Here is a 6,234-nt window from a genome sequence, read left to right as displayed (position 1 = left end):
GTGCTGCGTTCCTCTTTGTAAAAACAACAAAGAAAAAAACCCAGACTTGATGTTTCATCAACTTCCAGCTGATCATGAAAAGAGACAGAAATGGCTGCACCCATCCACTAGTAAAACATCTGTGAAACCATCCAGAAGAAGTTTGTGAACTCCACAAGTGGTGGAAATTAAGTATTCAAGTGAAGCTTATGAAGGTATATGTCACAGTGAAAATAGCCTTGAAACTTATGATAGTCAGTCATGACGCAACTTCACCCTGTCTTTAGTGCCTTGCTACATTTACAACGTTTAAGTGTACATAAGCGTTCAGATTTCAAATATAAAGTGCTCACCCCCGGAGCTACGGATGTTATACATTTGCACGTTTATTAGCACCCGTGTAGTCCTTATATTGTTCAATAAAAAGCATTTTTATCCGACGGCTGGCCAATTTCATTTTTTTTTGCTATATGCTTTCAATACGTGCCCTTATCGGTTGGGAGGTGTATTGCACTCATGCATTATTATAACCTTTATAGAAAATGGTCACCGATCGGATTAAAATGCATTTTCTTGAACAATACGGGATGCACGGGTGTTAATAGTAGCCCGTTCAAAATTCTAACATCCGTGTCCCCGGGGGTGAGCACTTTATAGGCTATTTGAAATCTGAACGTTTACAAATGCACATAACTTAGCCAGGCGCTCAAAACAAAGCAAGTCACGCCACGACGCACGTGAAGGACGAGCGTCATGTGAACCATTAATCCTATCCTACTGAATATGATATAGATTGACAATATCAAGAAGTCAGGCAAAATCATCTGAGGAGCATATGCTGCTATATAGGATTACACAGACTGAAATTGACTGCCTGAAAAGTAATTTATTATATTATTCTTCATGCATGAAGCTCCCAATTCCCGTGAAATTGCAATATATTGGCTATATAAATAAATAGCCCATATATTGTAATATGTATTAAAACTGTAATAAATAAGATAGATTCTAATTGATATTTTATTATCTATAAACCTGGAGAATCCACTAGATAGTTGACAATATCTGGATATGTCACTCCTGGCCATTTAGTTGGGTCATTTTCCCAACTACTTTTAGGCAAATCATATGGACAAATTGATAATCCAACAAGTTTTATTTTTTCTTTGTACCGTCGGAGCTCCGCGGCAGGTAAAGAATTCATATACGCCTGCATGTTCACACCATGCACCACAAATACGGATAATGTATCTTCAAACTCGGCGGCGCTTGGAACGTCACTTATAAGCGACAGGTAATCAGTCTGTCAACTCAGCTCTGCTCCGTTAACATTATGGGTAACTCATTCAAGTGGTAAATTAAATGTGAAACAAGTCATCTATTGAGAAAACAAAAAAATATGTTGACAAAGACACTTCATACATTTGGAAACATATTTTTATTCAAATCAATATAGTCTTCAGTTCATGTTGTATTATTTTAAAAGTAGGCTAACTAACTACAGTGGAATTTCAATTGACTTCTATGGGCTGGCATGCAGTACACTGGTCTAACGGACCAGAAGTGGGGCCGCTGTCTCATTTGGGGGCGTGAAATTTGTAGTCCCCGTGTGTCTCTATAGACAGCAGCTTATCACAGAGTGCCACCATGCTCTCTGAGAATCTCCTCAGCTTTCCATCTCTTTCCAGTTCTCTTCTGGATGTTGTTCTCCAAAACATGCTGCAGAGTGAAAGGAGGAGGAACTCAGCTGGATTTGAACTCACAACCTCTGGCTCACATGGACGTCATCTTAACAAGGGTGCCACTGAGCTCTGTGATTTTTAGGTTGTAAGTTGTTCTTCTTGGTGTCACTTTTAAAATGGGGCCTTGGGATCATGTACAGAGCATTTCAATGGTGCTGTGGATCAAAGGTGTCTTTAGTGCTTTTAAGTGTTATCGTGGATGTTAATCAGATAATACAGAGGAGAAACCATGACAGGACAGACAGCCTCCCCATTGGTGGAAGTGATCCTGGCAGCCAGCCCAGGTGTGTTCTGGTCCTGTTGATTGAGCTGAGCAGGACCAAGAAACCTGGCTCCTGCTCAGCTCAATTAACAGGACCAGAACACACGTTACTTTTCTTCCAGTTTATTATACTCGTCAGATCGTCTTGGTACTACAGACTACTACAGAGCGCACCCTTGTGACTGTGGATAAACGTGTTCTTCTATGTTGGATTTCAGGGATCAAAATGAATGCATGCATTTATCTTGCCTACCACTCGCTGACCAGTGTTGTTCAGAGCGCAGATGCTTCTATCGTTTTAGCCTGTATAGTTAGGTTGTCGTTAGGCATTCCACATTTTAGATAACAAGATTTAACTTTAACTCTTGAAATCATTAAAAGTTCTTCCTATTGAGTTCAGAATCATTAACAGTGGTCTGGGTCTTTAGTGTGAGAGATCCTTGGTTTGATTCCACTCAGTAGTGGAAAAATTACTCAATTTCTTTAAATGAGTTTAGTATTAAAAAGTATCAATACTGCAATCGACATAGAAAGAAACAATGTTACAAATGAAGTGTAGCCTCGGCCGGAGGTGAACCCGGGACCTCGTGTCAACATGGCGCATACGTCACCAGTTGACTACTAGAGAACCAGACCCGACAAGAAATCAAACACAGTCACAGAGTGACCAGACAGATTTATTTCACTGTCAGGTTTACAAATAAAATATTTAATTCATATGTAACCTTGGCAGAAATACATATATATTCTTCGACTATGCCACCTTGGGAATTTAACCGAAGGGCATCAATTAAAGTGCAACAGTATAAGGTGCAACACATGTTGGGTGTAAGCATCGGAGCAGAGACGTGCTTCTCAAGATAATCACTTTACATTTATTGTAACAAAAACATTAGTTTAGTTTAATTTGATCAATCAAGTTATACAGTACAATTTAATATTAAAAGGGTAAGCAGGGGGTCAACAATCGACTAGGGGGAGAAGAGGAAGAAGAAGAAGTTAGTGGGGTGAGGGTTCTGACTACTTCAATCCACAGCAAATATACTACAAAATCACTTACAAACACTGGTGGGTTGCACGCGCGCACGCGCACACGCACACGCACGCGCACACACGCACACACGCACACGCACACGCACACACACACACACACACACACACACACACACAGTGAGGAGGAGGGGGAAGAGCCCTCCCCGATAGATCTCCACCACAGTACGATGTTGACTCCGTAGCTCTGAATAATACAGGAAACGACAATTAGTATCAATTAACAGGTAATTGGCAGTTCAGTTAATAAGTTGCAGTTGGGTTATCAAAAAGTAAAATACAATACAAAAAGATGAATACTAATCTAGGAAAAGGGGCAAGCACAGCAAGGACTAAGCCTATAAAACAAAACAAAACATAACAGTTCCCACCATGTACCATAATCATACATCAAGACATTAAAACGCACATTGTTTTACCTCAGCAATTAAGGTCTGGTACATGGCAGCGACTATAGAAGACATGGCAGGAGGCTCATGGAAGACATTGGCAGGGGACTCATGGAAGGAGCATGTAGCTGTAGGCCTACACAAAGAGCCTGGTACACCAGCCTATCATAATCAAATCAAACTTTATTTGTATAGCACCTTTACAACAGCCAAAGCTGACCAAAGTGCTGAACAGAGTGAAAACAAGACAGTAGAGCATAGCAATATAAAACAATGAAAAGAGACAATAAAATATAAAACAGAGCATACAATAGCACAGCTGGAAATCAATATACAGGTAAATCAGCCTATAGGGGAGAACGGGGTAAGATGAACCACATTTTGCTTAAGTTGTCCTGGAAGCAAGGCAAAATGAGATGGCAGTAAAATCTAATGATCTACCCATATTTCAGGATGTCTTCTATCAATTGAAATGATGAGTAAGCATCTATGACAAAGGGCCATGAAAATATGACCTTTTTAAAAAAAGTGGTCATGTGGCTCAATTTGCCCCAGGTAAGGGGTAAGTTGATCCAAGTCGAGGGGCAAGTCGAACCACAAGATCTTTTATGTTAAAAGCTTAAACTTGAACAGATAATGTATTCACTTATCAATAATAATATAATAACAGTTTTCCTTTTGCAAATAGTCTATTTATTTGTTTATTTATTATTTAAACAATATTAAGACAATTAAATAAAGTTTGTTATTCAGAACCTTATATTTGCAATATTGTTAATACAATATTGCAAACTTATGAGTATGTACATGAAAATTAAAGGTCATTCAGTATAATTTGAGTAGCAAAGACTTAATAAAAAAAAATATGAATAGTGATTCCCATTGACTCAATTTACCCCCGGACATTGGCTCATCTTACCCATAGCCACCATTTTAGAAAACAATGACTAGACTACTACTAAGCTACTTCAGACAATTTAATTGCTAAATGATTCACATGGTTCTATCCATTGGCAATTCATCAACGTGTATGATATTACATTTTAGACCCAGGTACATTTTACTTTGACCGACAAAAAAGTTGTGTAAAATAATGTTTTCTACTTTCCCCATGTGCTTCCCAACTTCACAGCCAGGTGTAAATTATGGATGCTTACTAGATTTAAGGTCACATGGCAACACAGGTTTCTAGTTTTCTAGATAAAGGGGGTGGTTCAACTTAAACGCTGGCTCATCTTACCCCGTTCTCCCCTACTGCAAGTACAAAATGAACAACCCAAATGAGTACAAAAATGAATAAAACCACATAATAAAGTCATATACAAACATTACTTTGAAAATGGCCGATCTACAAGCTCCTGCACAAGAACATACCTCCAGATCAGAAGTGCAGTTTTGACCATAATTGGGTTACATACAAACAGCCTCTTGGTCCTCAACACTGAGGCCTATGAGGAGGGCACCTGAGGAACAATAGGCCCATTAAAATAAACACAATAATCTGAACAGTGGTTTAACATAAAAACAACCCAATGCCTACCTTGCTCACACAAGTCAGTGCATACCGATAGCCAAGCAGGAATGACTGACTGAGTACCTGGCTTTATAGGGGAGGGGATAATCAGTGACCACTTGCAGCTGAGCAATTAGGGCATGGACACAGGACTCTGTGTAGAGACAGGTCTCCCTGTTACATTTAGTTTCATTTACCTATTGAATCAGCAATCATCATCACCACAAACTGAATGTTCATAAAAGTATGTTTCGGACTTGACCGTTTGGAATGTCTACTCTCTTTTCATTGTGTTATTGTGTTATTGTCTGTTGTATCAAATAAATCCACTAAGGACATTTAGTTGTAATCATTCATTCCACCTCTTGTATCAAACATTCTGCATGTCAATTTGCACACTTAAATAAACAATGACGATTGTACAGTTTACATTGGGGCCTCGGAGGTTACCAAAATAAATTGTATCAATCCTAACCTCAATTAGTCGAATAGTCAACTAATCGATCGGATTTGACTGCAATCTCAGTCAAATGTTATTTGTTATATTAATGAACCAATAGTTTGCCAAAAAATATTTTATTTTTTGCAACTGAATGGCTGGAAAATGGAAATTAAGAGTTTACATAGTAAACATATAGTACATGCATAAACTTTCCTTAATCTGGTTAAGGAAGGTTAAGGCTTAACTGGTTTCAGTATTTATTTATGATGTATTTTCTCTATTGTTAAGGTTATTGTAGCGGTCAATTTGTATTGGGGATGGGGAGGGGGTCGCGAGACATGATCAAAGCATTCCCGTGGGTCCCCAGACAAAAACGTTGAGAACCCCTGCTCTATTAGGCTACATCATGTTTTTCTTTTGTTTTTTTGTTTTTCTTTTTTGAATGGTTTGACTACCAGTCGACTATAGGCACCATTTGGACGATCAGATTTGACAATATCAATTCTTAGGGCCTAAAACATATCAAACTAGGAGTTCTTGAAATAATACAAAATAACTCCTTGAGAATCACTGATGTAATCTATCGCTGAAAGACTCTATAGTTGGTACAAAATGGATTAAGTGACTTTGGCAGAGGGCAATTACAGTTTGGTTGTTGGTTGTCATTCTCGAAAAATGGAAACATCCATGTCTTGAGCCATCACTATGCTGGACCCTCTCTGTGTCCAGGCCCTATTTTCTCGTGCAATCAAATTGTCCTCTAGCTGCCTGCCTGCTGCCGGTGGAAAGTCATCTGTTGGTCCGCCCCGCAACGTGCAGCTGGATTTGTGTTGTAGGTGATCCGGGTTGGTTGGCAA

The 6,234-nt window shown here is 39.0% G+C and overlaps 1 long non-coding RNA gene across 1 annotated transcript; it reads right to left on the bottom strand.

Moving 5' to 3' along the window:
• Window positions 1-2,817: 2,817 nt before the first annotated feature.
• On the bottom strand, window positions 2,818-4,887 carry LOC306924766. Its single transcript, XR_013790209.1, has 3 exons — window positions 4,797-4,887; window positions 3,453-3,584; window positions 2,818-3,220 (listed from the first exon to the last, which is right to left on the bottom strand). It is a non-coding gene; the product is annotated as an uncharacterized lncRNA (long non-coding RNA).
• Between the last annotated feature and the right edge of the window lie 1,347 nt (window positions 4,888-6,234).

The sequence above is a fragment of the Electrona antarctica genome, assembly GCF_951216825.1.
Source record: "Electrona antarctica genome assembly, chromosome: 6".
Classification (NCBI taxonomy): domain Eukaryota; kingdom Metazoa; phylum Chordata; class Actinopteri; order Myctophiformes; family Myctophidae; genus Electrona; species Electrona antarctica.
Note: the sequence above shows the minus strand (reverse complement) of the source record. Positions and strands in the feature narration are given on the sequence as shown.